The sequence below is a fragment of the Microcebus murinus genome, chromosome 12 (assembly GCF_040939455.1).
Source record: "Microcebus murinus isolate Inina chromosome 12, M.murinus_Inina_mat1.0, whole genome shotgun sequence".
Taxonomy (NCBI): Eukaryota; Metazoa; Chordata; class Mammalia; order Primates; family Cheirogaleidae; genus Microcebus; species Microcebus murinus.
This window is the reverse complement of record NC_134115.1, coordinates 56568595-56592318: the sequence shown is the minus strand read 5'-3', so window position 1 is coordinate 56592318 and position 23724 is coordinate 56568595. Positions and strand designations below refer to the sequence as shown.

General features: G+C 39.1%; 1 long non-coding RNA gene across 1 annotated transcript in view; it reads left to right on the top strand.

Moving 5' to 3' along the window:
- LOC142874288 (uncharacterized) overlaps positions 1-23724 on the top strand; it is a 135353-nt gene that overhangs the window by 109676 nt on the left and 1953 nt on the right. The window contains exons 2-3 of the long non-coding RNA XR_012922108.1: positions 3318-3472; positions 4325-4433. This is a non-coding gene — a long non-coding RNA (uncharacterized LOC142874288). The remainder of the gene's footprint in view (positions 1-3317; positions 3473-4324; positions 4434-23724) is intronic.

The window sequence follows — 23724 nt, the reverse complement described above, 5'->3', positions numbered from 1 at the left end:
ACAGGAGATTTCTGTGGAGCCAGGTAAATGGTCTTGTTGCAGTCTTGCTCTGGTTGGACAGGCTGTTGACACTAAATGGATTGTTATTACTTGACAGCTTTCCAGAGGGACAGAGGTCCTGAAAATGGATAAGACACATTCCCACCAGTCTTGTGTGGGAAAATAGTTAACATTTATTGAAATATTACCATGTGCTGGGTACTTTGCTAAGCATTTTATAGGCATTCTTATTTGATCCTAATAGCTATCTCATGAAACAGGTATCTTTCTATCCATTATTTATAAAAAGAAACTGAGACTTAGAAAAGTAGTTTGTCAGTACAAACTATAAATGAGAAGGGCCAAAATTCTAATGTTTGTTCTGTCTGGCTCAAAGCCAGGCTCTTGATCTCTAAGTCATCTATTTAATACATCAGTTCCTTAAGTAGGGGTTGATCAGCCAAGGATCCAGGATCCTGAGCAACGGAACTTATCAAAGTACTCTGGCCAGTGTGATATCTTAGAAATGCTAAGCAACCTAAGGGAAAGAGCAACTTTGTTTCCAGAATAAGTTGATATGAAGGTATGGCTTAAAGGAAAGTGGGTCCTATGAGCACATCCTGTTTTCTGACAAGACCCTTAAGTGTGTATTGCTGAGCAGAGATGGCCAATAAATCTTGTGCTGCTGCTGTTTTTCTTTTTCCTTTCCACAGTGTTTTTTTTTTTTTTTTTTTTTTTTTTTTTTTTTTTTTTTTATCCCTCATGAGTATACATTTATTTGAAAACCTTGCCTGTGTTTTTGGAGAGCAAGAGAGCTACAAAACCGTAATGCCGCTCAGCCCCTCTGGCCCTCCTGGAGGAATAGCCATAAGTTTCTTGTTGCCAGAAGGTCTTTCAAAGCAGGCAGGACTTTGAGGCTGATTTTTTTTCCTCCTTTAGGCTTTTGGTCACACAACTAGAGCTTAGAATTGAATTTCAGCCAAAGCACACTGAAGAATAGTCTGCAAGACTCCACTGGGAGGCCCCTGGCAAGGGAGGTGTCTGTCTGGTCCCTGGTTCTGCTTAGTTCATAGTGTTGCTGCTACATAAGCCGATTTCTGCTACGCACTGAAAAAGGAAGACATCAATCACTTTTCAGTGGCTCTTGTTCTGAAGTCACTGTTTTGGGAGGGACCCCTTTGGGGTTGGAAGAAATATTATTTTATATAACCATTTATTTGGCTATTGCTGTAAGGAAGGTTTCCACCAACATGAAGAAGCCATTTCAAATATTTATGGAGAATTTTACAGGAGCTTTGCACATTATCTAAGTAAATTCTTTCACCAATCTTGGGTGATAAGTACTATTATTTTTTTTATTTATTTATTTTTTTTTTGAGACAGAGTCTCGCTTTGTTATCCAGGCTAGAGTGAGTGCCGTGGCGTCAGCCTGGCTCACAGCAACCTCAAACTCCTGGGCTCAAGCAATCCTCCTGCCTCAGCCTCCCATGTAGCTGGGACTACAGGCATGTGCCACCATGCCCGGCTAATTTTTTTATATATATATCAGTTGGCCAATTAATTTCTTTCTATTTATAGTAGAGACGGAGTCTTGCTCTTGCTCAGGCTGGTTTTGAACTCCTGACCTTGAGCAATCCGCCCGCCTCGGCCTCCCAAGAGCTAGGATTACAGCGTGAGCCACAGCGCCCGGCCGATAAGTACTATTATTATCTCTATCATACAGATGATATGTACAGAGTTTAAGAGATTTATCCAAAGTCACAATTCCTGTAACTGGGAGAGCTGAGCAAGAAATTGAGTCTTTCAGAATCCAAATCCAGTGTTTTCCGTCACTATGCAAACTACCTGCAAATAAGTAAGGATTTTCTTCTATTTGAACCCCAGAAACTTGCAACTATGCTCATCTGTTTAGGGTGGAATTGGCATTTAAAATTTGTAAATCCTAAATCTGTAGCACAGACAAAATTTAAGTTCAAATAGTTAAATTATTTAAAAAGAATAAACATCTGTAAAGCACTTCAAAAGTACTTACTTCCAAAATTGATATAAAACATGGAATTGTAAAACATCAGGATTAGAAAGGATCTCAGAAGTAATACACCCTTTGCACCCCCCATCCTTCTCCCATGCCACTCACCATTCTCACCAATTCAGGTAAGCAGTCCTCCTCTTGGCAGAACACCTAGTTTATAAAGCTCTATGCCTTAAAGATATTCTACAGCTTGGGTGTCTTATTCAGTTTCCATTTCCCTCAAGATTAGACCAAAATGGTGTGGATTAATTACTGTTGAATCTCCACATGCCCTATTAAGGAGCAAAATGCCCTATTTATGCAATAGAAATAATACCTTAAATCTCACTATATTTACTTTCCTCTGGAGAGCATGTACATTTAATAATACTATATGCCTATTTGTTTTTTCTTCCAGCTTATTTGAATAGAGCTGTACTGTCTAATAAGGTAACCCCTGGCTGAATGGGCTGTGGAGCAGTTGAAACGTGGCTAGTCCCAATTGAGAGGTGCTATAAGTATAAAATACACACCAGCTGAAGACTTAGTACAAAATAAAAAGAATGTAACATGTCACCAATAAATTTTTAAATATCAAATACATGTATTTAAATATTAAATATATGTTAAAATAATATTTGGGATAGATTTAGTTAATGTATATTAAAATTAATTTTACCTCTATAATATTTTTAAGGTAATTACTAGAAACTTTAAAATGACATGTAGCTCACACTGTATTTCTATTGCACAGTGCTAGACAAGAGCATAGATTACATAATAAAGGAGATGTATCTAGAAAAGTTAATTAAATCTCAAGCTTGCAAGTCTTGAAAGAAGAAATATTGCCAACAGCTTACAGAAATACATAATGTCTTCACTCAAGTTTTATCACTTTGATATTGCATAGTAAGTATAACTTTCCATGTCACTGTCCACAATTGTTTGAGCTGGTCATCTTTTCCAGTTCTTTCTTTGCTGTGTTTTCTGAAGTAGTACATACTTAGAAAAAGCTACCAAGAACAGATGTGAGAAGAGAGCACAGTCCTGCAAGAGAATTAGGAGACAGTTGTGTAATTTCCACCTGAGATGATGAAAATGAAGGTACCAAGCCATTAAGTCAGGGTGTACTCTCTGCCAAGCCTCTGGCAAGAAGCATAACATCTACTTAAGTGGGTCACAGACTGATTGTTAATTTTCATTCATGACATTTGTTTCATTTTCTTGTGTCTCAGTTAGCTCCAAGGTTATGCTTTAAATAGTAGTGAAGACATCCATGGAGGCAGTCAAAGTTTCCAGAGTTGTCACCATTAACTTCCTTTGTCAGTATTTCTCCAGCTTCCAATGAGTCTTCAGCAGAATCCTAGCTACCCCCCTGGAATCCAACCAGCAAGCTGTTATCAGAATTCTCCAGCCACTCCTGGATACCATTGCCAACGAGCTGGAACTGTGTAGGAGGAAATGCCAGTCTTGATGACTCAGGTAACTTCTTCAACCCAAGGTTGACTGGTAATTAGCGTTACTGCATCCATGGGACCATGGGAGGTACAGTCAGTGCAGACCCAGCTGCATTAGATTTGCCAGCCAAGGAGGGGGACTGTCCAGGGCGGCGAATGTTCCAACTCCAAGCAGAGAAGAGCCAGCAGAGTCAGGCTACGTGCCGGCAGCAGGTGTGGTTACCAGCCCTCTGAATTCTGGGGTTCCTTGGATGTGGTTAGACTGTGGATGAACAAGAGAAAAAAGGCTGAGGGCTATCAAAGCCTTAGCTACCCACAAGCCTTTAATTCAGACCTGGACTAGATAGATGAGGGTGAGTAACCCCATTTTAATAATTCCCCAAATTACTTTAATTTGGAAGTTTAGTATAAACAGCACTGGCTTTGGAGTCAAAAGAAGTGGAGTAGGCTGGTCCGATGGTAGTGGGTTATCAGAACTTATTAACATTAGTGTCACTAAAGTTGGTACTTAACCCCCCACCGCTAAATTTGACTGGCTAAATATATATATAAAGAAATAGAGTTGAGTAGTGATTCAGCCAGTTAATAGCTATGTGATCTTGGCCAAATCACTGAGCACTTTTGAGCATCAATGTCCATCTATAAAATGGGCATATACTACCTCCCTTCCCAGGTTGTTGGCAAGCTTAACTGAAAGATGTCTGTAAAAACACTTGGCATCCAGTACAAAGAATATAATGAATCTTCCCTCCCTTTCCTCCTTAGTGTATTTTATTGTTATAGCCTTAATATAAATAAATATCTTTGCTCTGAACCCAATTCCAACCTTTGGTAATGATAGTGCTTACTCTAGCTTATTTTTTTAACTACTTCACAGTGGAGATTGGAGAATGGCAATGATGATGATGATGAAGAAGAAGAATACTTTTCCTTTATTCAGCACCTACCCAATGTTTGGCCCTATAAAATCATAATGATCCCATGAGGCAAGTATTATTATCCCCATTTTACAGATAAAGAATGAGGATAAGAAAGATTAAGTGGGTTGGAGGGGGAGGAGGGTATGGGTATATTCACACCTAATGGGTGTGGTGTGCACTATCTGGGGGATGGACACACTTGAAGCTCTGACTGGGGCGGGGCAGAGGCAATACATGTAACCTAAACATTTGTACCCCTGTAATATCCTGAAATTAAAAAAAAAGATTAAGTGACTTGCCCAAGGTTATGAAACTATATATTAGTATATCTGAGATTTAAATCCAGGCCTGACTGACTTCAACACCATCATTCTTAACCACTATGTTATATTGCATCAACACTATTATATTGGTTTGGTTTATTTTTCCTAAAACCAAAAGAGTTTCTGTGTCTATAAAATATATCCAAATGTGCTTTAAAAATGATCCATTTCCAATTTTAAATGTCTTAATTTAAGTAGTTTAAACATATTTAATATCTCATTAAAATTTTTAAATTGAAAGATAATCAGGAAACTATTGTGATGAAAGAAAGTTGGATTTCTCATTCTGTATGGAAATTAGAGATTAAATGTATTCTATAGAGAAAAGAAAATAAGTTTAAAACAAAGACTTAAAGAGCTAATTATAGAGACACATATAATTTAGAAATAATTATGGTACTTAATGTTTTATTAATGTTATTTGGGAAAATGTTTGAGAACTTGTAGACATGCAAGATTTTTTATATTCTTTGAAGATTCCAAATGTTCCTTCTGTATGATCTCAAAAGTTATATAATACCCACCTGGTACTATATCACCAAATATGGGAATATTTGATGAAATTTGAAAATATAAAAATTTTAAAAATCCAGAAATTAAAATGTATATAAAGCTATTTCTGAGACTAAAGAAATAATACTGCAAATAAATAAAGGGGCATTTTTCGTGGCTGAGGTGGAGAGGCACCTCTGTCATGTTGGTACCATATAAGGCTGTTATTTACTAGTGCTCAGAGGTTCCCATTAGAATTCTTTTTCTCGGATTTTGCTGCAAAGAATGAATGTCATTCTAATGCCAATATTGGCAAATGTTATTTATTCCTTATATTTATTCTTCTAAAACGTGGCCTCATCATTGCTTAATCCATGTCCATGGCTTTACCTGTACCTGTCAGCAACTGTTGATGATGCTTCTTTTTGAATCACTTCCTTGAGACGTCACTTTCTCTTGGTTCTCCTTCATTTGCACTAGCTGGTTAGGTCCTCCTCAGTACTGATTACTAAGTATTAGAACACTCCAGAGTTTAGCCCTAAAACCTTGTTATTTCATTGTCTTGACTTAATCCCTAGGTAATACCATCCCCACTCCCTGAGCTTGGAAAGCATTTATACACCAGTGACTCTCAAATTTACAATTCTAGCCCTGACCTCTTCCTAAATTACAGACTTGTAGTCAACCTCTATTCAAATCTTTACTTGAACATCTAATAGGGATCTCAAAATTAGCTTGTCCAAAATCAAACTCTTGATTCTCCGCCAACATCCTCCAACCCTCCACTGCCCATCTTCTCCTCATACAGTCTTCCACATCTCAGGAAACAGTTTCCCTGTCCTCTAGCTGCCCAGGCCAAAACCTGATCTCCTGCCTTTCCCTGTCATCCCATAACCAACACATCAGTAAATTCTGTTTGCTTTACCGTCAAAATATTTAACACTGTGTACTAAAAATCTGAACACTTTTCTTCACCCCCTCTGCTGCTACAATCCTGGTCCATGCTTCCATCGTGTCTCATTCCCTTGCCTGAATTATTTCAATATCTTCCCACCTGTACCACTTTCTTCCTCTACCCCACTATAGTCAGTTCTTGACACAGAGGCCAGAGTGATCAATTTAAAATGCAGGTAAGATCGAGTCACTCTTCTGCTTACAACTTTTAACAGCTTCTCATCTCATTCAGAGTAACATCCAAAGACAATAATGACCTGAAAGGCCCCACATAATCTTGCCCTCAGCTCCCTCTCTCACTTCGTAATTTTTTCTCTTACTACTTGTACCCCTTGCACACACTCTGCCCCACCTGCACTCAGAATTACCTGGACCAATCACCTCTGTCACTTTTCATGGTCTTTTGCTCATGTGCCATCATTTTGGAAGGTTATTCCCTGGCAACTCTTTCCCTCACTGCTGGCATCCCCATCCCCCATATTCTGCCTTAGTTTTCTCTGTAGCACTTATCACCACCTGCCACAATATTTATTTACTTGTTTATTTTTGGCCTCCCACATTAAAACATTACCCCATATTCCAGATTCTAGGACCAGCAGAGGAGATTATTTCAATCAAATCTCCCTCTTGAAGACAATTTAAAAAGCTGAACAAAATACACACACACACACACACACACACACACACACACACACACACACACACACACTTACAAGCATCAGAGATCTAGCAAGACGGTAAGGAATTAGAATAAGAAAGCAATTAGCATTCAAAGCAGTGAGCCAGAGCCTTTTTGGAAAGAAGAATTTGCTGATAGTTAAAAGGAAGCTGAGAGGCAGAGCTTCACTGAGATCTTGGAAAATCACCCTGTCTGTATTCTGGAACCACAAGGACTGCCATCTTGGCTCTGAGGCTCTTTGGCAAGGGATTAGAAACAGCTGAGACACAGAGCTAAGCTTTTGAAAACTCAGATACATGAAGGTTTAGGGACTGGCATTCATCTCCCTAAAAGACATAGAAGCCCTAATAGAATATTCCTCTCACTTGTGACAAAACCTGCAACCTAGAAGCATGGGGCATGCATTTTATTCCAGCCTGCAAAACCCTCAAATATTGGTTTCAGACTGCTAATGTACTCAGATATCTTACAGGAAAAAAGGAGGAAAATCTGTGGAGGAAAATAAGAGCATCTTGGATCTCAAACTATCACTGAATATAATTTTAATTTGTTCAAAAAACTGTGAAAGATTATAAGACTCAAGACATCTCAAAGCAGAACAAAGTAAAATAATAGACAACAAAAACAGAACAACAGGAATCTAAACATTGGAATTATTGGGCAGATGTTGTAAAATAGCAATACTAATATGCTCATGGATATAAATGTGTTCTTAAAAATTTCATCAAAGTAATAGAAATCATAAGAGGTGACATTATAAAACTGGGCAAGAGCCAACTAGAAATTATAGAATTGAAAACCACAATAAGTAAAATTAAGAGCTGAATGGATGGATTTAACAGCACATTACACACAATTGAGAGAATTTGTGAACTGAAAGCTGAGTCAGAGAAAAATATTTAGAATGAAGACTAATGAAATTTTTTAAAAGGAAAATACAGAATATTGAATCAGATGCATAGAGGATAAAGCGAGGTCTAACAGTCACATAATTGAAGTTCAAAAAGGAGAAGAGAGAAAATAGAGCAGAGGAAACATTTGAAAAGATGAATTTCAGAGAACTGACTAAAGACATCAATTTTGTTATTCAATAAACCCAAATGAAATTCAACAGAATAAAAAGAAATCTACACCCAGATGCATCACAGTGAAACTGCAGAAAATCAGATGCAAAGAGCAAATCTTAACCATAGCAAAAGAAAAAGGGCAGATTACCAACAAACGAGCAACAATTTGACTATTAGCTGACATCTCAATAGCAAACATAGAAGCCAGAGGTCAGCGAAAAGATACCTCAAGGGTATTGAAAGAAATATTATAAAAACTGCCAACTTAGAATTCTTTACCCAAAGAACACATCTTTTAATAATAAAAGTGATTTCCTCTTTCCCTATTTTGATACTCTTTCTTTCTTTCTCTTGCCTGATGGTTCTGGACAGGATTTCCAGCACCAGAATAGAAGTGCTACAGTTCTGGATGTCAGAAGTCCTAAATGAGTCTTACAGAGCCAAAATCAAGGTGTCAGCAGAGTTAGTTCCTTCTGGAGGCCCAAGGGGGAATCCATTTGCTTTGTCTTTTCCAGCTACCAGAACCACATCCCTGTGTTCCGTAGGTCATGGCCTCTTTATCTTCAAATCTACTTCTACCTTCTCATCACCTTCTGTCTTACTGTCTGTCTCTCTTCTTCCTCATCTCAAGATCCTTACCTTAATCAGACTTGTAAAGTCCTTTTGGCCATATAAAGTAACATATTCACAACTTCTGAGTATTAGGAAGTAGAGATTCTTGGGGACAATTATTCAGCCCACTGCAGTGAGCAACCATTGAGTGAATTAATGAGTGGAGAGGGCCAGGGATGCTTCACCGAGGAAGAAGTATTTAAGCTGTGTTGTGAGACAAGCATCCAGTACTGTAAGAGGATAAATTTGTGTTGTTTTAAGCCACTAAGTTGTGGTAGTTTGTTACAGCAGCAACAGAAAACTAATACACTTATGTGACCACTATTTGCCAGACACAAAGCTAGGCACCAGAAGCATAGACAAACAAAACAGACATGATCCCTACCTTAAAGGAGCTTATAGTCTGATGGGGAATATGGATGTTAACCTACTAAAAAGAAATATATATGATATATTTGTGATAATAGTATACTTAGATCAATGATAATTAGATTGATGAAGACAGGAAAAGTCTGCTTGAGGACATCACATTTAAGCTGGGACTTGAAAGATGAACAGTGCTTAGTGAAGTGTGGAGCGGGGAAGAAGATGTTCTAAGGAGCATATGTCAAGGCCCTGTGGCAGCACAGTGCTTGAGGTGGAGTGGTGCGAGAAGAGGCGGAAGAGATAGGCAGGATCCAAATCATGACAGGCTTTGTCATTCACATTACAGAGTATGGATTTTATCTTAAGTATGGTGGGAAGACAGCAAAAGGTTTAAAACACGAAAATGATACATAATAATTACATTTTACAAGAGGACTGTGACTTCTCTGTCAGGAATAGATTGGAAGTAGGTAACTGTAGTAAAGGGGAGACCAATAGGAGGCTGTACAAGAAATGATGTGTGAGAGGGAGTGAATTGGATAGATCCAACATTTCATTTTGAGGCTGTCCCTGTAAGACTGGAAAAAGTGAATGTGGAGATGAGATGTTAAGGACATTTCTAATATAAGCATATGGACAGATGCTTTCTGTGCTTTCCTGGAATGAGCACTGCTAAAAGAACACGTGGGGTGGAGGCAGTTAAGAGCAAATGTGTAGTTTTCAACATGTTAAATTTGAGGCGCCTGTGGAAGAACCTAGTAAAGACATCAAGTAAGTAGTAGTTGAACAGGTAGATTTAAAGCTTCAAAAAGATGTCTCAGATGGCACTTGAAGCCATATAGGTGGTTAAAATTACCTAGGAAGAGAGTTCTCCATTCTAGAGGAGAAGACACAAGACTGAGCCTGAAAAAAAACTCTGACACTTAGGGTTCAAGTAATGGGAGAGCAGACAGCAAAGGAGGTTGAGAAGGAATGCCCGGAGAAGTGAAGAAAAACCAGGAGCATGGCGTCATCAAGGCCAGAGAAGAAGGTAGCAGTGTTGAAATGAGAACTGCACGGTGTTCCAGAATTGAGCAGTGGTAACAATTATAGGCAACCTTAGCAAGAGCAAATGTGATGGGACAACAAGAGCCAGACTGAGGAATGTAAGTCTTATGGAGAAGTGGAACGTTGCGTAGGTGGCTTTTTTTAGAGGAGGTTAGAATAAAAGAGGACAGAGAATCAGGTGGCAGCAGATGAAGGATGCACATCAGGGAAGGATTCTTTTCTCTAATAGGTGATGGGATTGCAGGTTTAGGCACAGAGGAGAGAGGTGGGTCGCCTGTGGGACAAGGCTCCCAGGATGGCTGGAAGGGGTAGGACCTCTTTCCTGAGAAGGGACTGGTCTTTGCCAGGAGGAGAACACTTCCCTCAGGAGGGGAAGGCACAGCTGCTGGCGGTTAGAACTCTGGGAGGCAGGACAATGGGGATGGACGTTTGCTAATGGTGACCACTATTTCCATCATGAAGATCATCTCCTGAAAGTGACATGAAACTGAAGGAGAGTGATCTTGGATTTGGGCAAAGTGGGAAATCATTGACTACTCCTAGCTGAGAGGAAAGAGAAGAGAAATGGGCCATTTCCTCTGTGGGGCTGCCACTTTACTGTGAACAGGTACCCAGCCTGGCACCATAATACCCTGTGGAGAAATTCATGTGAACCTCCTTTCTTGACTAGACTGTGAGCACCTTGAAGGCAGAGATTTAGTCTTCCTCCTCTCTGCAATTTCAATACTGTTACTCATGTGTAGCAGAAATCAATAAATCACTAAAGATAGGCTGAATGAATAAGTGAGTGAGTGAATGAAAAATTGTCATAGAACAGAACTGATGTGAACATGTCTGACCGATCATATCTCACAGGATTTCTACATTGCTTCATTCTGAGAAATAACAAAACCCCGAGAGAATTTGCCACCAGTGGGCATTGATCTTCCCAAGGACTGCAGAGTCAAGAAAAGCATAAGTCCAGTGAAGGCAGGTAGATCTGGGTCAGTGAAATAGTTACAGGTAAAGACTTCTTTCTTCTGACAGATATATTCTAAAAACTTGGGAGAAAGAAGAACATCATAGACTATTTCCTGCCATTTCTCCCTGGCAGAGCCAAAGCCTAGTCCTAAGGATAAAAGAAACTTAAAAAAAAAAAAAAGAAATAGAGAACATTACCACCTACAATCTTATATCTTATTTTTGCATGCTTCAGTCTTTTTATATACATTTTTATAATAAGCATGTTATTCAAAGAACTATGTATGATGCTTTTCCCCATTTAAAAGTATAGCCTATGAAAGCTATAGTAATCAAGACGATGTGGTTTTAATGAAAGGATAGACACATAGATTAATAGAACAGAGAGTCCAAAAATAGACCCAGAAAATGGTCAATTGATTTTTAACAAAGGTGTCAAGGCAATTTAATAGAAAAAATGATAGTCTTTTCAACAAAGGATGCTGAAATAATTGAACAACCATATGCAGAAAAAAAGAACTTAAACTATTCTTCACACCGTCTGTAAAAATTAACTTGAAATGGATAATAGTCCTAAATTTAAAATTATAAAACTTCTACATAATTACAGAGGAGAAAAATCTTTTTGACTTTCAATTAGATAAAGATTTCTCAAATAAGACACAAAAAGCAGCCGGGCGGGGTGGCTCACGCCTGTAATCCTAGCGCCCTGGGAGGCCGAGGCAGGCAGATTGCTCAAGGTCAGGAGTTTGAAACCAGCCTGAGCAAAAGTGAGACCCCGTCTCTACTATAAATAGAAAGAAATTAATTGGCCAACTAATATATAGAGAAAAAATTAGCCGGGCATGGTGGCGCATGCCTGTAGTCCCAGCTACTTGGTAGGCTGAGGCAGAAGGATTGCTTGAACCCAGGAGTTTGAGGTTGCTGTGAGCTAGGCTGACGCCATGGCACTCACTCTAGCCTGGGCAACAAAGCGAGACTCTGTCTTAAAAAAAAAAAAAAAAAAGCATGAAACACAAAAGAAAACATTGATAAATTGGACTTCATCAAAATTATAAGCCTCTGCTCTTTGAAAGATACTATTTAGAAAATGAAAAGACAATTCACAGATTGGGAGAAAATATTTTAAAAACACAAACTTATTTAAGTATGCTGGATACAAGCCCTTTATGATAAAAAAAAAAACAAAATTTGAATCCAGAATACTTAAAGAATTCTCCTAACTCAATAATAAGAAAACAAACAGCCCAATTCAAAAAGTTGGCAAAAGATCTGAATAGGCACTTCACCAAAGGTGAGTTATGAATAGCAAATAAACATATGAAAAGATGCTCAACATTATTGGTTATTAGGTAAATGCAAATGAAAGCCACAGTGACATATAACTACCCATCAAATTAAAAAAAAATAGGCACTGACAATACCAAATGCTGGTGAGAGTGCAGAGCAATTGGAATTCACATGCATTGCTGGTGGGAATGCAAAATGGTATAGCCACTTTGGAAAATAGTTATAAAAAAGTTAAACATACACTTACCATTTGACCCAGCAATCCTAATTCCAGATGAGAAATAAAGATATGTGTCCACACAAAAACCTGTTCACAGGTGTTTACAGTAGCTTTATTAATAATAGTAAAAAAAAAAAAAAAAGAAATGCTTATCAATTGGAAAATGTGTCAACAAACTGTCCTAAACATAAATGGATTATTATTCAGTAATATTTGTTTGGAAGAATCGCTTTTTTAAGAGCCCATGTTGGCCCACTGAGAGCTGGTCTGATATTCCAGTAGCCTCTGTGAATGGCTGATGGAGCCCATGGGAGCCCTGAGAGCAGGTGATGATAAACCTTATTGCTCGGTGAAAGGCAGGCAGCGCTACCCCTTCACATTTCTTCCTTCCATTGGGTTTGGTTAAGGCCTCATCTGACTTGGTGCTCCTTCAGTCATTCCTGCTGTCCCCTGTAGTTTGGCTCACGGTCCCCTATGACATTGCCAGACAGCCGAGGACGTTTCCACCGGAAGGGCATTGGCCGTGAGGCTCAGCTGTCTCTCTAATCCACACGGTGCTCTACATCACCCAGAGCAGCAGGGAGAAACAGACTCGAGGGCAGGACCTTGTCTGATGCCTTTTGTAGTGGCTCGTCAGCAGCAAGCACGGAGCCTAATATATAGTAAGTTCCCCATACACATTTTCTTTGTGTACTGATTTGGTTTCTTTTCAAGATGTTAAATTTAGTTCCTCATGTGTGAAGTATGGAATATAGGCTAAAAATGCTGTAGCCAGAGGCATGCTTAAATCACTGGAAGAGAAATAATAACTTTGATGTCCTAAATTTAAGGATATTGGCTATGTAATATATTTTTATTCATTAGTAGATGTAGCAAATATTTATTGAACACCAACTATGCCCTACATTCTATGCCAAATTATTTAGATTAAAGGAATGTATATCCAAGAACAAAAATAAGTCATTAATTAAAAATTTTCAAAGATAAATATTGATCTTCTCATACTTTGCTTCCCAGTGAGTTTATTTTTTTCTTTTCCTTTTTTCCTCCCAGAAAGAGGAAAGTAGCTGTTATTATGTACAGATGTCCTGGAACAAGTGATTGGCAACTGTCTTGTCTTGCGCAGCATCCTTAAAGGATTTGGTTCGTTTCCATAAGTAGTGGGGAGTAAAGTGTCAGAATTCAGAAGAGTTAGGGGAACATGTGTAATTGCAAACCATCTGTCTACTCCCCTCTCTCCTGTTTGTGACTATTGGCTTTTTAATGTCTGTTTTGTAGAGAGGGAAGAGTCTTACCATGTTTACTTCCTCTTTCTTAATAGGAAAGATTCTATTGTTTGACTCCCTCATATTTTTGCTATTTCAAGTTTTCATTAAATGATAACTATTTTCAGGATATTAAACATATACAATTACATTTTCTCTATTAGTCTATTATTACTTGTAGTTTCTTTCCTCCCTCCCTCCCTCCAATCCTCTCTCCTTTTTCTTCTCTTTCTCCCAACTTGTTTCCTTCCATGCTTCTTTCTTTTGTGTTTTGATAATTTTGGGTTTGTTTTATTTAGTTTTGAGTATTGCCATTGGTTTTTGTAAATTATTGGTAGTAGTAAACAGAAATGAAACATCTAATAATGTTAGGAGATTTGTGTGTGGACAATTAGAATCATGTTCACTTTTCTTGATGCTAAGTGGTGGCTTCAGATCATTTGGGACAATATTTTCTATTCGGTAAATTTTTTCACTTGAAAAAATAGTAGACGATGTAGCATTATAGAAAACAAAAATCTGTACATCCCCTTTGTAAGTATCCCTCAAACTCTCTGGCATCCCCAAGCACACACACTCTAATATAGTACAACCGTAATTTTGGTGGTTGTGGAGGGTCCAAGTGGGAAGAAGAGGAATGAAGGGAATGTTCCAGGTTGAGCCTCAGTGATATTCATTGCTGGGATCCAGGTACTCTGGCACTTCTGTGTGCTGCAGGGGTCAGAGGGGAGATGGGTCTTCGAGGACCCCAAAATCAGGAACGTGTACAATCAGCGAAGGAGCACACTTTCAGTTAGCAGAATCTAGCCGACTAATGGCCGTCTGCTGCTACTCAAGCATTTCCTTGAGGAGTCAAATTCCCAGGCTTACCCAAGGTGACCATTGTTCGTTAGACAAAATAGATTTCCTCCTGCGGGAAGAGGGGAAAGATTCTCCTTCTAGGAAATAAGATGATCTCCATATTGTTATGTATATGGCGTGTAGACTAGCTCCTCATTTCTGGAAGAAAGCATGGCCAGAAACACTTCTCAGCAATGTACAGAGGTTAGGCTCTAGCTGACTTCTGTGTACACCACTGACAATGTGTGAATAGTTTGGATATATGTGTGCTTATTTGTTTGCAGGAAATACATTCATAACTCCCATTAAATTCTCAATGGTGTCTATGACCCCACAAATAGCAACCACAGCCCTTGATTGACCTCATCAACCCATGTAGCTTCATTACCTACATAATGATTCTCTCAAACATATATTTTCAATCCCTTTATCCTCCAGAAATAAAATTTGTAGATAATATAACCATTCCACAGATACATTTTTTTTAAAAACTAAGCTTAATGCCTTAATTGGAATGTAAGAGCACAGTTTTAAGATTTATAATAACATTGTATATATTTCAATTACAAATGCTTGCATGTGACTACACAAAGGACATAATGAAGTAGTCAGAGGCTACTGTGGAATGGCCCTGTGTATGGCAGCCATAGACAACTGAACATGTGGGCATCACCGGCAGCTCAGCAACCACAAGAAGCATTGCCACTGGCGATAAGATTTCCCAGAATGGTGACAACTCTTTGTAAAGTTCTAGACGAAACAAAGTTCTCTGATTTGCAAGAAAGTTTCATTCCTGAAAATTCTAGTATATGAAAACCATACCAAAGCAAACAAAACTACCACTCCCACCACCAGAACAACAAGTTTTGGGATCCATGTGAAAAAAGGAGTTAGGTCCTCAGCTCAGATAAACAGGCATGTCACCCACATCAATCCTGCTGGGATGGGGAACAATTCCTCATTGTGTGGGACTGTCCCTTTGTATTTCAGTATGTCCAGCATCCTTGGTCCCTGTCCACTAAATACCAGTTCACATCCCCTCCCATCATTATGGTAACCCAAACCACTCCCACCAATGTCCAAAATGCCCCCAAGGAGGTGGTGTCACCTCTTCTGAGAATCACTGACCTATTGAATCAAGTTCAGACTTCTGAGCTTTGCACATAGGTCCTTTGTAATCTGGTGTCTGCCTCCTTCTCCATTGTCATCTCAAAACATTCACCCAACTCCACCCATGCAGACCACCAGAAACTCCCTAACCAGGTGGGCCTTTCCTTCTACCCATTGGTCCCTATGCCTGGGACCCCTCCCCCCAGTTTAACTTACAATCACCTCATCCCCAAAGCCTCCGAGATGCCCCTCAGCTTAGCTCCTCCAGGATGTGTTAGTTCTCTCTCTTCGTTTCCCCCACTTTTCTTGCTTATTTCTTTACAACACTTAACAAACTGTACAGTAAGAGATGGTTTTCCTGTTTGTATCTTCCCAGTCCTGCTCCCAGATTGTGACCTTCTTAAGCATGGGAGACAGGTCTCCTGCATCTTTATACTCAGGTGTGGTCCCCCTGGGTGTTGAGCTAATGGCTGCTGGTGCTGATGTGCTGAGAAGATCCTGGCCTCCTCCCAGTTCCAGGCTCTGGCCTGCCACCACGTCTTCTACGTGTTGTTCTTTTCTTCTAGAATGTGCCCCTTTGTTCCCATTCTTGCTCCCTCAGCCCAGCCACATCCTACTCTTCCTTCAGGTCTCAGGTTAGGTGTCACCTGTCCAGGGATGTTTCCTTGTCTCCCCGCTGCCCACACCCCTGCCAGTCCTCACCAATTGTATTATTTGCCCTCAAAGTGCCAGCACTTCTCCTTCTTAACACCGCAGAGATAATCACCTGGTCCTTGGCAAGCACAGGGACAGTGGGAGCAACCTAGACTGAGAACCAAGCTCCTCCTTTTTATTGGCTCTTCCATCATCCCTAAATGACTGGTAATGACTTCTCCCCAACCTTGGAGATTGAGGCCCTTCAGCTTAATTTATCTTGATTTTGAAAAATATTACACTCTTGCTGGTTATAATGCTTGGTCTGAAACTAATGTAAAATAGAGATTCTACATAGAAGTTTAAAAAATCAAAGGCACATACAGGGGCAATTAGACTTTTTTTATACCACCCAAAAAAAGAATATAGGCACTCAAATAACCTAATACTTGCCTACTACAGGTGGTACACACCTGTAGTCCCAGCTACCAGGGAGACAGAAGCCAGAAGATCACTTTATCTCGAGCTCAGTATTTCAAGTCCCACCTGGGCAATGTAGTAAGACTCCATCTCTGTCTCTTAAAAAAAACAAAACAAGAAAACCAATAACCATAATAGCTTTGCACAGTGGCAGTATCATAGCCAAAGAGGTTTATCTGAGGTGCAATTATTGCTACTCTTTAAAAAAAGCAAAAACCATAATAACCAATGCTTGCATGTTATCCTGTGGAAGTCTCAGTGCTTTAAAAAGCATTAGCATGTAGAAGGGAAATGGCTGCTTACAAAGTAAATAAATAGAGGGCTGAGCATTTTATTGTTTTAAAAAGTGGCAAGTTAAAATTATATTTTATTAAGGTTTTTATTTTATTAAGTGAAAAAAGAAATTCTGCTACTCTACCCTCAAGATTTTTCTCCCTGTGGGGCTGATTTACCTAGCCAGCCTTTGCTCAAACTTGAAGGCCACTTCTCCTGAGTACCTTATGTTTGATCCTTTGAGCTATTCTAGGAGTTTGGGCTTTCTCTGAGTTTTTGTCTCTTCTATCCTTTTTAAAAATAATACTTTCAGTGGTTTGCCATTCAGTAATCAGTCCCATATATATCCAGAGCTCTGCAATTCCAGAAGAAACCTAATTTCCTAAATGATGAAAGAAATGCATTAATTCTAAAAACTCTTTAGCAGCCTCCAGTCAGTTGCTATTAATAATTCTTTCTTATTGTTTTAAACAATGAATGCCTCTTTAAGACAATGCAGCATGCCTCACTAATAATAAACCTGGGTTTTATCTCCCTGTATACTCCATGCCCAATAAATAGCCCAGGTAAGCTTTTTCTGAGTTTTTCTTTTTTTTTTTTTTGAGACAGAATCTCACTCTTGCCTAGGCTAGAGTGCCATGGCGTCAGCCTAGCTCACAACCTCAAACTCCTGGGCTCAAGCAGTCCTCCTGCCTCAGCCTCATGAGTAGCTAGGACTATAGGCATGTGCCACCATGCCTGGCTAGTTTTTTTCTATATATATTTTTAGTTGGCCAATTAATTTCTGTCTATTTATAGTACAGACGGGTCTCGCTATTGCTCAGGCTGGTTGCAAACTCCTGACCTCAAGTGATCCTTCTGCGTTGGCCTCCCAGAGTGCTAGGATTACAGGCGTGAGCCACCGTGCCCAGCCTTTTTCTGAGTTTTCAACTCAATAATATTCATGTTTTTTTCTTTTTGTCATTGCTATTATAATATTATAATAAATGTTTCTTATGTGTGAACGAAGTGACAGATAGTGATGAAGCATAAAATTAGGTACTAGTTCTTGCTTGTCAATCTAAAATTGACACTGCATGCAAATATTATATACTCATAATAATTAAAAATAAAAATAACTTAATTAAAAAATTAAAAATAAAATATAAACTGCTTATATTATATATATATCAATTAGCCATTTCAAAATATTTACTCATGAGATACAGGCAAATAATCATCAGTAATGAATATATATGCTGTATAAAATGACTAATCTGGAAGTGCTCCAATTTACTGATTAAGCAGCTAATGTGTTTCTCACATAGCTTTGAGTTGAGTTGAATAAGATAATTTTGAAAATCAGTTATGTCCCTTACATAGAAACGAAAACATGACTTATAAATATATATTCAATCTACATGTGAATATTTATAAACCATAAGTGATTTAGAGAATAAATTCTACTTATGGATTAATGAACACCACCCTGATTGATAATATTTACATTTTAAATTAGAATTTTATAATAAAGAAAAATTGTGAGAAATATGATTGCTTAAATTAACAGAAGAATCCCAGAAAGAATTCTCTATGAATTCTCACTATAAATTTTTGCATGGCACATATAGTATATATAAAACAAAAACTCTAGATACATAACTGCTTGCCTGGAGAGAGTTTTCATAATTGCCTATTGCTAACACATGAATTTAAAACAGTGATCTGTGTGTCCATTGGTTTTAACTCATATTATTAGTTTCCTAAGGACACCAGGAAAAGGAGAAGCCAACCTTAATGTAATTGTTAAACATGATAGAGTGAGAAACAAAGAAATCAGGAAAAAGTAGGAATAATATTTCTATAAGAACAAGAAATGAGAGAAAAGTCTTAGACCCAAAGCCACTGAACCATGTATTCCTATTTTCAATAGACATGTATGAGTTGCAAAGCTACATCTCCTATGTTCTTTGTGTCGAGCCATTACAATACATGCTGTTACTCATACATTCTTTTACTCACACAGCTTCTATGACCTGCTGACCACAAAAACAGAGTGGCCTGCCTGTGGGTATCACTCTCAAGTGGCTATGTGAAGGGGTTCATGACCTCCATGATCCCCTGAGACAGCTTCTAGAAAGTCCATTTCTAGCTCTCAGTGTCTTGTAGACATACCCAGGAGTCACATTAAAACTTCTAGTTTCCACATGTCTCCCTGGTTCTTGATGTCCAGAGGGAAGGAGACATGATAACTGGCAATGGGGCATAGCTCATCTTTGGATCAGGGTCTTTGAATCAATAAATACTCCCTTTATCTTGTTTGGTAAGGTCTACTGATGTCATTTCTGTATTAATTGCCATCCAAGAAGCTTGAGATCCTCCTATTAAGACAGAGTCTTTATGTCAATCTCTTTATCACTCCCTTGGGGCAACCCTGCCTCCTTGCTGGCAGCCCTTTGATAGGAATCCTGTGTTTGTTTGTTTTATTATTACTCTTAATCAAGTGTTTTCAATCATAGCTTATATGTTCATGTCCAATGTGCCTTCCAGCTTAATTTCCTAATTTTAGACTATTTTTTTAAAAAACCGAACATATTAATACTGTTAAGGAAACAGCATAGCATGGAGTAAATGCAAGCACCTGCAGTGAAACCCTGTGGCAGAGTCACTCAGCGTCCCTTCAGGATGGGTCCTGTCCTCCCTCAGCCCAGCCCAGGCCCTCAGGCAGACAGGTGGGTGACGGTAGTGGTGGTGGTGGTGGTGATGATGAAGGGTATATGTGTGACCACAACTTGCCACTTTATCTCAGGAAATGGGGAGGCAAAGGGTGGGTTCCCACACCCTCATTATTCTCAAGGCCCAATCTCCCTAGATTGGGAGCAGATAAAATGGGAACCAATTAATCAGAGAATATCTGAAACACTAGTGCTACTGTTCTAGAAGCTGTAGCCTACTAATATCTAGAGAGAGTGGATTATTGCCATTAAGTTGTCCAAATTGCAGTGAGGACCAGATTGGATTTGGATCCCTAAACTGGACCCCTTCCAACTCCTGGCCTGGGTCATTTCATTAACTTCCCAGTAAAGGAAGCCATAGGAGTTGACAAACTCCAACCAGAGCCTTCAGGAACATTGTACATAAAGCACAGGAAAGGAAGATGGCTTTTATTAGGTTGGTGCAAAGGTAATTACAGTTTTGGGCTGTGAATCTTATTTTATTTTTCTTTTTTGAGACAGAGTCTCACTTTTTGCCTGGGCTAGCGTCAGCATCACTCAGGAACCTGAAACTCCTGGGCTCAAGCAATCCTTCTGCCTCAGCCTCCCAAGTAGCTGGGACTACAGGCATGCACCACCATGCCTGGCTAATTTTTTCTATATATTTTTAGTTGGCTAATTAATTTCTTTCTATTTTTAGTAGAGACAGGGTCTTGCTCTTGCTCAGGCTGGTTTCAAACTCCTGACCTTTGAGCGATCTGCCCACCTCGGCCTCCCAGAAGGCTAGGATTACAGGCATGAGCCACCATGCCTGGCTGGACTGTAAATTTTAAATCATTATAACTAGGCTCAGACACATCTTTATTAATCAAAATGGGAACCATTACAATCAACACATTTTTGCCAATGATAAATAAGTTTGCTTATTCCTGTAGCATAAATATCCATACTTTGAGATTCAAAGAACTCTTGGAAAGCCTTTTCTGCTTCCTGCTGGTTGTGGAAGTGTTTTCCTTGCAAAAAGTTGTCAAGATGCTTGAAGAAGTGGTAGTTGGTTGGTGAAAGGTCAGGTGAATGTGGTGGATGAGACAAAACTTTGTAGCCCAATTTGTTCAACTTTTGAAGAATTGGTTGTGTGACCTGCAGTCAGCCATTGTCATGGAGAAGAATTGGGCCCTTTCTGTTGACCAATGTCTGCTGCAGGCATTGCAGTTTTTGGTGCATTCCATCGATTTGCTGAGCATACTTCTCAGATGTAATGGCTTCACTGGGATTCAGAAAGCTATAGTGGATCAGACTGGCAGCAGAGCACCAAACAGTGATCATGACCCTGTTTTGGGTGCAAGTTTGGCTTTGGGAAGTGCTTGGTAGCTTCTTCTTGGTCCAACCACTGAGCTGATTGTGGCCAGTTGTCATATTAATATGAAGAGTGCTTTGACCTGAACTGAACACAAACTTACAAATGTTGAGAGAAGTGAGAGGAGGACCAGATGTCAGTGATATTGTGGAGTTTGTCTGTGTGTTTTTCACATGCAAAGGATAGAAAATATATTCCTGGGGGAAAAGAAAAGAAAAAATTATTGACATATCAATCAATAGGGATTTGGTTAAACCAGCTATGACACAGCTGTGCAGTAGAGTACTATTTTGCTGTTAAAAATGAAAACTATTCACAGGATATTAAGTGGAAAAGGCAGGTCATAGACCATTATCAATAGTGTGACCCAGCCGGGCGCGGTGGCTCACGCCTGTAATCCTAGCTCTTGGGAGACCGAGGCGGGCGGATTGCTCAAGGTCAGGAGTTCAAAACCAGCCTGAGCAAGAGCGAGACCCCGTCTCTACTATAAATAGAAAGAAATTAATTGGCCAACTGATATATATATATATAAAAATTAGCCGGGCATGGTGGCGCATGCCTGTAGTCCCAGCTACTCGGGAGGCTGAGGCAGAAGGATCGCTCGAGCCCAGGAGTTTGAGGTTGCTGTGAGCTAGTCTGACGCCACGGCACTCACTCTAGCCTGGACAACAAAGCGAGACTCTGTCTCAAAAAAAAAAAAAAAAAAAAAAATAGTGTGACCCTGGGAAAGAGTATTAGTTCCCTACCAAATAGACTAGAATGGCTATTCTAGTCTTCTCCCCCAATTAAAGGAAACTTGTTTTTAGCTGGGTACAACGTCACTCAGCTGAAAGATTACATTTCCCTCCTCCCTTGCAAAGACATGGCCATATAACTAAATTCTGGCAATGAGGTATAAGCAGAAGTTTCCCTAAAAAGGAGAGGATTATGCCCTTTTCCCTCTTTCTCCAGTCTGTTCCTTAGAATATGGATGTCATGGTAGAAGTCCTGCTGTTGTTTTTCTCTTGTGAAAGAGAAATAAACATTCATCTTGTTCAAGCCATATATTAAGAGTCTCTGTTACATGAAGCCAAATCTAATCCTAATGAATATAGATCCCCTTTGTGTTGTAAAATTAAATATGTACACATATATGCATGCACACACGTATACATATACCACAAGATGTATATGTTTAAGCCACATATGCATAAAATGTCTGTAAGTGTATATGACAAACTGGTAACAGTTTGGGGGTATGGGATTATAAGCAGGAGGAGGGGGGCTATTCATTTTTTAATTTTTTAAAATTTCAGCAATAAGCTAAAAATGTGTTTTTAGGAAAAATTAAGATATTTCTATTTTTATGAAGAAAACAGCTTGACTGATGATTCCTTAAAATCAAAACACTGGGTAAGCCCCTTACTCATCTCTCTTTCCCTCAGAAGAAATACCCTCACGATGGTGTCAGCCTCACAACTATTTTTCAATGCTTCCAGTTTCATGTAGGCTTTCTTTCCCCTCCCATTCTGAATATTCCATTTCTCTTTTAAATAGGCAACATTTTGCTTCTAATACAGTTTAAGAGAAAGCTCCATTTAATAACAGAATGAATAATTAATTAAAATAGGTAAGAAGGCACATACACAGCTGCTTTGATAATAAAAGAGTTGTCCTCCAAATAAGGTTTCTTGTTATCACCAACACTCAGTTGTTACCATGGCTACATGTTAATTTGAAGGCCAATTGCAATAAGAAGAGATGATCCAATGCTCCAGATAACTAGGGTTGGTTAAAGCAAGATTTGGAAAGGAACTTGATATGGTCGGAGGCTCTGGCTTGGACTTCTCATCTTAGTATTACAATGCCTTGGCCATGCTGGGTCTCTCCTGTGTTCAATTTCATAGGTAACCCAAAGAAACAAGCACATGAGACTTAGAGGTAAGGGACAGGAGAACTGGCATCCTAAGAGAAACCAAATCAAGGAGCCGAAAGTAGGATGGCGAACACATTGGTTAATGATATGATACATATTCCAAATTTAGGTAAAGAGAAATGTGTTTGCATTGTATTATGAATTCCAGGGCTGCCTAAGAGGTATAACATTATTTTGTTTACAAATTCTAACTGTAGACTGTATGTATACATAACATAGTTATATCTCCAGGTGCCAATAGATATTTATAACTTGAGAAGCAGATGGCTAGGACATTGGATCCTGAACATATGAATTTTAGCAGCTACAAATACCTGCTCCTACATGGTCCCAAGAGGAAATAGCTTATATACACAGAGGACAAGCCAGGCAAATGGGGAGTTTTTATTACTCTGAAGGTGGATCCTAGAGCAAAACTCCAGTTAGCCTGAACCACTGGAAAGTGGAAATGAGGATAAAAGCTAGAGTAGTCATCTCAGACCAAATGTGCTGAAATGGGCAAGGTACCAAGAGAAAGGAGGCTTGGGCCTTTGATGAATGCTGGGCCTCCATTCCAGCCCTGCATTGCTTACCTAGACATTAACATGAGAGAGAAGTATCTTGTTTAATCCAGGGTTATTCTGAGGCTCTCTGTTATAACAGCCAAAATGTGAAATTACTAACATCTAGAATGGCTCTGTAGAAACATGGCTAGAACATAAGAGTCTCCACTGATGATATGATCACACAAGGAAAGGCAGGGCAATGTAGCCAAAAACGCACTGGGCTTAAAGTAAGGGTA